The sequence below is a fragment of the Oncorhynchus nerka genome, linkage group LG28 (genome assembly GCF_034236695.1).
Source record: "Oncorhynchus nerka isolate Pitt River linkage group LG28, Oner_Uvic_2.0, whole genome shotgun sequence".
NCBI classification, from domain to species: domain Eukaryota; kingdom Metazoa; phylum Chordata; class Actinopteri; order Salmoniformes; family Salmonidae; genus Oncorhynchus; species Oncorhynchus nerka.
Window position 1 is genome coordinate 62,752,003 of NC_088423.1, and position 8,465 is coordinate 62,760,467.

Below are 8,465 nucleotides of genomic sequence, written 5' to 3' on the forward strand. Positions count from 1 at the left end.
TGGCTGAGTGGCGTTTAAATCCCGTGTTTACTATAGCCATCACGTCCTAGAACTACAGGAGAGCATTCTCAGCACTCGTGTCCTGCCCTCAGACATCACTAGAATATAGTAGCCTAAAACCAACACCACTTCTGAAGAAAACAACAGGCTAAAATAGGCACTACAACAGGCACTACAAATGATGGATTTGTATTTCATAATGATTTTACAGTCATTTCCACGGTACATGTTCACGTAACGTCACATGTGGCATTTGCATTGTGCTCCAGCAGGGCAAGGTCATCACTTCATCAGAGCACAGAGGTGTGTAAAGTAGGCAGCTAAATAAAAGGCACTCTCCAGTCTCCAGACCCACTTCAGGCATTGTTTGCCAAGCAACAGAGTATGAGCAGAAAGTCCTATGAAAAGAAAGAAGTACATTACTGCCTGTTAGACTGCTGAACAACACTTAGGAACAGCTTGTTCCGAGCTTTATGTCTGAGTCCATCTGATTTCGTGTCACTCTTTTTGTGTGAAAAATAACCCCTTTTGGATGTTTGATACTGTAAGTAAGCAGCAGGTTGGACCAGGTCTGCCAAATACATTTATACTCAGTTTTTTAACAATTCCGGACATTTAATCCTGTTAAAAATCCCCTGTCTTAGGTCAGTTAGGATCACCGCTTTCTTTTAAGAATGTGAAATGTCAGAATAATAGTAGAGAGAATTATTTATTTCAGCAGTTAGAGATAGGGGGCAGTATTTCCACTTTGGATGAATTGCGTGCCCATAGTGAACTGCATCAAAATCTGTCCTAAATTGCTAATATATGCATATTATTATTAATATTGGATAGAAAACACTCCGAAGTTTCTAAAACCATTTGAATTATGTCTGTGAGTATAACAGAACTCACAGGGCAGGCAATCTTCCAAACAAGTTTTGAAATCCTGAAAGTTGGGGCAACTTTGACGTCATCGCCCCCTCCCTTCCCAACAAGTTATGGATCTGGAAACACTTCCTACGTCTTCCACTAGATGTCCTCATTCAGTAGAAAGTGTAATGGAGCATTTGCTGTGAACTTTGACCTAATGGGAAGGAAAGTAGTTGGTGTCGCAAGAGAATGCCATTTTGTTGTGACGCATCTCTCTTTGAGTGCTGTTCCAATCAGCCCCAGATGAAAACGAAGGATCCGGTTGGAATGTTATTGGATATATATGATTATAACATCCTGAAGATTGTTTCTGCATTTAGTTTGACCAGTTTCTTCGACCTGTAATATGTCTTTTGGAAGTTTTCATGCACTAGGACTCCTTGCACTACATTCTGATGAAAGATCATCAAAGGTAAGGGAATATTTATTGTAATTTTGTATTTCTGTTGACTCCAACATGGCGGAGAAATATTGTTACGTCTGAGCGCCGTCTCAGATTATTGCAATGTTAGGCTTTTTCCGTAACGTTAAAAAAAATGTGACACAGCGGTTGCATTAAGAACCAGTGTATCTTTAATTATATGTAGAACATGTATCTTTAGTCAAAGTTTATGATGAGTATTTCTGTTATCTGGTGTAGCTTTCTATAATTCCTCCGGATATTTTGGAGGATTTTCTGAACATGGCGTCAATGTAAACCAAGATTTATGGATATAAAATGCATATTATTGAACAAAACATAAATGTACTGTGTAACATTTTTTTTTAAATCCTGCTTTTGTCATTTTATCTTTTGCTGGAAAAAATGGCTACGTTTTTTCTTTGGTTTGGTGGTGGTCTAACATAAATATATGTTGTGTTTTCGCCGTAAAACATTTTAAAAATCTGACACGCTGCGTAGATGAACAAGGTGTTTATCTTTCATTTGAGGTATTGGACTTGTTAATATGTGGAGGTTAAATATTTCTAAAGAATATTTTTGCATTCCCTGCGCCACCTTTTCAGCTGAACGGGGGGGTGGGGTTCCCTGGGTGGAACCCATCGCCTCAACAGGTTTTAAACAATTGAGGAATTTTCCAAGCTGTTTAAAGGCACAGTCAATTTAGTGTATGTGAACTTCTGACCCACTGGAATTGTGATACAGTGAATTATAATTATAAGTGTGCTTATGTGTCGGGGGGCTAGGGTCAGTCTGTTATATCTGGAGTATTTTTCTGTCTTATCCAGTGTCCTGTGTGAATTTAAGTATGCTCTCTCTAATTCTCTCTTTCTTTCTCTCTCTCGGAGGACCTGAGCCCTAGGATCATGCCTCAGGGCTACCTGGCATGATGACTCCTTGCTGTCCCCAGTCCACCTGGCCATGCTGCTAATCCAGTTTCAACTGTTCTGCCTGCGGCTATGGAACCCTGACCTGTTCGCCAGACATGCTACCTGTCCCAGACCTGCTGTTTCAACTCTCTGGAGACAGCAGGAGCGGTAGAGATACTCTTAATGATCGGCTATGAAAAGCCAAACGAGCATTTACTCCTGAGGTGCTGACCTGTTGCACCCTCGACAACTACTGTGATTATTATTATTTGACCATGCTGGTCATTTATGAACATTTGGACATCTTGGCCATGTTCTGTTATAATCTCTACCCGGCACAGCCAGAAGAGGACTGGCCACCCCTCATAACCTGGTTCCTCTCTAGGTTTCTTCCTAGGTTTTGACATTTCTAGGGAGTTTTTCTTAGCCACCGTGCTTCTACACCACATTGCTTGCTGATTGGGGTTTTAGGCTGGGTTTCTGTACAGCACAGCTGATGTAAGAAGGGCTATATAAATACATTTGATTTGATTTGAAATAATCTGTATGTAAACAATTGTTGAAAAAATTACTTGTGTCATGCATACAGTAGATGTCCTAACCAACTTGCCAAAATTATAGTTTGTTAACAAGAAATTTGTGGAGTGGTTGAAAAATGAGTTTTAATGACTCCAACCTAAGTGTATGTAAACTTCCGACTTCAACTGTAAAAGGTCGCAGATAATCGTGACCCATAATTACATAGGAGGGATGAAAACATGGAGAGCTTTTTGGTATGTTGTTTGATTATTGTAACCCTCCTGAAGATTGCCCTATGCCTCAATTGTATGACATGGCAAGCCTTTTTCTCCTCAGTCAACTACTACATAACTCCAAGAAGAGTATCATTCATCATTCTTCTTTGAATGCGTGACATTTTCACTTCACAAAAGAGCGGCGTGATTACATGGCAGTGAGGGAAGAAAGTAGGCCTACCCGTGTGATTCACAGCTAGGTGGAGAGAGAAGAGGAGAGGAGTGGATGACTGTGGAGAGAGGGAAGGTTGTTCAGGGACAATGGTTTCATTCAATCAAATGGCTCACATTAAGATGGGGGACATTGAGAGCTAAGCAGCTTTCTTTGGGAAGCCAGAAAGATGCTTCTGAAAAGGTGCTATGAAAAGAATCAGGAGCATGAGAGGACCTCTGCATCGCTGGCTTTTGCCGGCATGTCCAACACATACCACATACAGCACAACATGCAGTATCTGTATGATTTTTCTCTTAAGATATTTACGGTCTGTCATTTAGTGATCTCTGCACCCATAACCATATAGCATGTGCGCTGGTCTGGCCATCTACTCAATATTGCTGTCTGTCAAGAAAGAATAGTAATTTAGTGAAACAATCCCCAGTAAAACAGAAACTCCATTTTAGATTCCTCCCATCTGCTCCTATAGTAACTGACAGAGGTTTGGACTTCACCAGAAAGGAAAGCAGTCAGTACAATTCATCATAACGAGAGCATGCTGTGGGAACACAACAGATGTGACTGTGCACTATCACTCATAAAATGCTGCACTCTGCATGGCCTGCTGCTGTTCTTTTACAACACTGAACAAAACCTATAATTGTCCCACATCACTCATAATGCTTTTTTGTCTCCAATTATGAATAACCATGTTAATTACTCTTTTTCTTTTGACATATAATTCCCATGTAAGTGCCTACCATAACCCAAATGACCAATTTGTCACCCGTCATCGATAATTGCCAGCAACGAAACAACAAAACACAGCACATAAATTGACTTCAAACACTACAAACACCCTGAACAGTCACTTGCTGCCTACACAACCTGCCTACACAAACCCCTCTCTCCTACACCCACGCATACTCCTTTGCAGTGCACTGTCACACACAGAGTCAGTCTCCACAGTCACTCATATCTCCTCTCAAGGCTTACTGATGGCTCGACTCAACTCAGCCACACCGCAAAAGAGCAAGAGTTGCTCACTTTATCCAACATGGCCGCCCACTCTTCCCAGCACTTCCAGCTCACTCGTTGAGTATGCGATAGTGGAAGAGTAACACCTCGAACTAAGCTGCTCCACAGTCACACTGACATACAGTAGTATCCCACATTATTCGCCCACTGTCTGAGTCTGTGGAGTGTGTAGTGGAGTGCCAACGTGTAAGGTCACCAGCAGAAGCAGCCTTGAGTTGTGTGGGATGTGATCCTCTGTCTCTGTGTGGGCGATTCCACTCAGAACAAGGCACAGGCAGTCTGTGTGATATTTCATCTCCTACTGCAAGGAAAATTCAAGATAGACCAGGCATAAGGCTTCAAGGTACATGTTTATCAGCACTTTAGTATGCGTGCAATCAACGTATACACTTTAAACAATACGCCTGGCTACATGAATATGATATTGCTCGATATCATCAGAATGGGAGCTATAGTAGGTCAGTCTGTTTTAAATCAAATCAACGACGCCAACAGAGAAGAAAGAGAGCATTTTGATTTTAAATTGGTGAAATTAAAAGATAATCATTACTAGACTGTCTAAAGAATATTAAAAGCAAAGCAGACAGCTAAGAATTCCTTACTCATCTGTTCGTTTTGGGATATGAGCGAGAGACAGAACCTACTATAGTGGCGTCATTTGAAATGACAAATGCAGGTCTTGAACCCACTTTTTCCATTTACACAAGCCCCCTCTTTAAACTCATCGCCCCCTCACCCTCTGACCCTCTTTCCAACGGCTCTTTAATTTGAAACACCAAGCTTCATAGTACCTCCCACGGTGAGGGGACTATCAATGGTTCTAATCTGACGGTTCTGTCCCAGTAACAACAGAGGCACAGATAGCTCCATTAAAAGTTGAGTCTGGCAATTGTAAAGGCTGCCTCTGCTCAGAACTCCTGCAAATCTTTCTCCCTCTCCTCTGCTGACATCATTGACATCAAAATCATGGAGCTACGCCGGTCCTGAAGGAACCTCTCCCTTCACAGAGCCCTGTGGGCCACAGAGCCTGTGCACATCCCAAAAATATTATGCCCAAATGCAACTTTTACACACACAGAGATGAGCACATGCACAGACAGACGTTGACGGAGTTGGATGTACTATACATGACTATGACGAAGGCTTTTAAAACAACTGAAGATCAGGCGGACCAATAATGACAACAACAAAATGAAACGGAGACAAAACAACGCTGAAGGCTACACAAAATAAAACTATTACAGCGAGCGAGATGTCACCTAGAGTAGCCAGTGTCGGGTTACATGTCCACAAAGCTGCTTTGCTTTAAATGTTCTCCTTTATTTAACATTTGAGATCTCCATCTCTTTTTCAAGTGAGCCCCGGGCCAAGAGAGCAGCCTACATGTATTTACACAATAGATACAACAACACATAAAAGGTAACAATTAAATGGAAGTTAAAACAGTGCAAAGTGCATGGGAGAGCTTAAAAGAGCAGGTTTAAAAACACGTGCAGTCAGTCGTCAGCAGCCCTCCAATCCAGGATTTAAAAATCATCAATCAGAAGGAAATGATCTCATTTTTAAGTCCTGCAACGTGTTCCAAGATGATGGGGCAGCAAAGCCAAAAGCACTCTTAAAGCCTGTCATATGGATCCCAGTCGGAAACATATATTAGGATGACATTTTGTGACGTTTTGGTTCGTTTTGGTGTTCGGCAGGTTTCCCCCCGGCTGTTCACTCACACAAAGCATTTTCTAGCCGAAGTCTACACCCCCATTGTCGGTGATTGGCCAACAGCACTACTCCAAATAGGAGTGGGAACTATGGATGGGATTCTTCAATGAAGTGTTTGTTGTCATTCACCGAGAGACAACTAGTTTGCATGCCCATTTTTTTTCACTCACAAGACCTCCTTTGCTAAAATGTCAAAATGAATGACAGGTTTATAGATTGAATTTAGATTCATTATGACTATTTTGAGGATGTGTTACTGGGTATGTTGTTGCTTCAGCGTCTCAGAAGGGACAAACAGTAAAATTTACGATTTTTTCTAGTTTTTCAATGAAAGGTCTTTTAAGGGAGTATGCAAGGCACAGGAGTTCGCTTCGCCTAGCAGAGCAAACCGAACATAGAATGCTGGTGCCTTTATAGTTCTGTGATCTCAGACAGTATTGTCCATGATTCTTTAGGGTGAGTAAAGTGCTTAAATATATTGGCATACGCCCTAAAATGGCCTGATAGACAAACATTGTTGTAACATGCATATAACCCTATTCCATTTCTTGTTAACTGATCTGCAATGCTATATAGGCCATAATGTGGACGTGATATAACACACTACCCAGGGTGCTGCTGGTGTCTGATCATCAAGTTTAAACACTACTACACTAACTACATCAAGCAGCTCCAGTGTGTCGGCTGGGCCCTGTGGATCTCTCAGGATTAACCAATCATCCACACCTGTACTGGGTTCCATTCAGGAATTCCAACACCTGGCCTCCTGTCATCCTGGCTGCGGTGGGGCTTAGCCTCTACAACCTCAGGTCAGCTGACCTCTCCCTTTGTTGCCATGGCTACGAAGCACCAACGCAACATATCAAATCGACTCTATGGTGTTAATTAACACAGTTGTCACATCCAGAGTCTCCACTTTCTCCACTTAGTGATGGCGGATATTGTCTCTCACATTAGTACAGCCACTGAACTGCTACTCCAAAACGAGCCTGCTGCTGTCGCCTTATCAAGTATGTGTCCTGGAAACTTGAAGAGGGACTTTACATCCCTGTCCTCAGGTAAACAGGCCTGTCAAGGCTCCTGGGTGAGTGTTAGGCAGTCATTGGTGCCAGTCCTCAGTGCACTCCGCAAGGCCAGCCAAAGGCTTTAGTCGTTTCACTCACTGAGCACAAAGCACTCAGAGGGGAAGTTCAGGGCTTTATTTTGTTTGACCTTGTTTTGACTGTAATGGAGTCATGGTAATCCTTTCTTCGGGACATTGCTTCTCCATAAAGGCATAGTCCAGTCAAACATGTGATTTACCTGTGTTTTTTATATATATTTCCACACTATGAGGTTGGAATAATATTGTGAAATGAATGATAATGCTCTTTTAGTGTAAGATCTATTTGAAAAGACTGCCTGGAATTTCAATCTGTTTTGATTAGATGGAGTTTTGACCTACCGGACAGTAAATTCATTAGCTGACTAATAACAAAGAGAGTTCCAAATCTCTCTGCCAATAACAGCTAGTTTTTGTTTTCCCCCTCCCCACTCAGACCACACAGACAGTCCTAGCTAAATTCTTGATTGAGGAATTACTCTTGCTAAAAAGCTATTTTTATTTATTTATGACCATTTTGATTGAAAACAATCACAGTAAGGTACTTACTTGTTACCCAGAAATTATTTGATATTGTGAAACAAAAACAGCTGCATTGGGCCGTTCACATTAATTTAAAATATTTAGAGTAATAGATATCAGACAACGTATACACAAAGTTGTATAGTCATGGTAAATCACCTATGGAGGGATTTTATAGCCTTTATTTAAAATATACTGAACAAAAATATAAAACGCAACATGCAACAATTCCAACAACTTTACTGAGTTACAATTCATAAGGAAATCAGTCAATTGAAATGAATGAATTAGGATCTAATCTATGGATTTCACATGACTGGGCAGGGACGCAGAAATACCCCTCAGTTTCATCAGCTGTCCGGGTGGTTGGTTTTAGACGATCTCGCAGGTGAAGAAGCCGAATGTGGAGGTCCTGGGCTGGCGTGGATACATGTGGTCTGCGGTTGTGAGGCCGGTTGGACTTACTGACAAATTCTCAAAAACGACATTGGAGGCGGCTTATGGTAGAGAAATTAACATTAAATTATCTGGCAACAGCTCTGGTGGCCATTCCTGCAGTCAGCATGCCAATTGCATGCTCCCTCAAAACTTAGAGGGGCCTTTTGTCCCCAGCATAAGGTGCACCTGTGTAATGCTCATGCTGCTTAAAAAGCTTTTTGATATGCCACCCCTGTCAGGTGGATGGAGTATATTGGCAAAGGAGAAATGCTCACTAAACGTAACCAGGGATATAAATAAATGTATGCACAACATGAGAAAAATAAACTTTTTGTGTGCATGGAAAACTTCTGGGATCTTTCATTTCTGCTCATGAAACATGTTGCGTTCATATGAATACATGATAACCATAACACTGTCAAACATGTTTTTACGACAGAGGAGGTGCTTATCTCTCATCAATAAAGTACCCTAAAAAAGG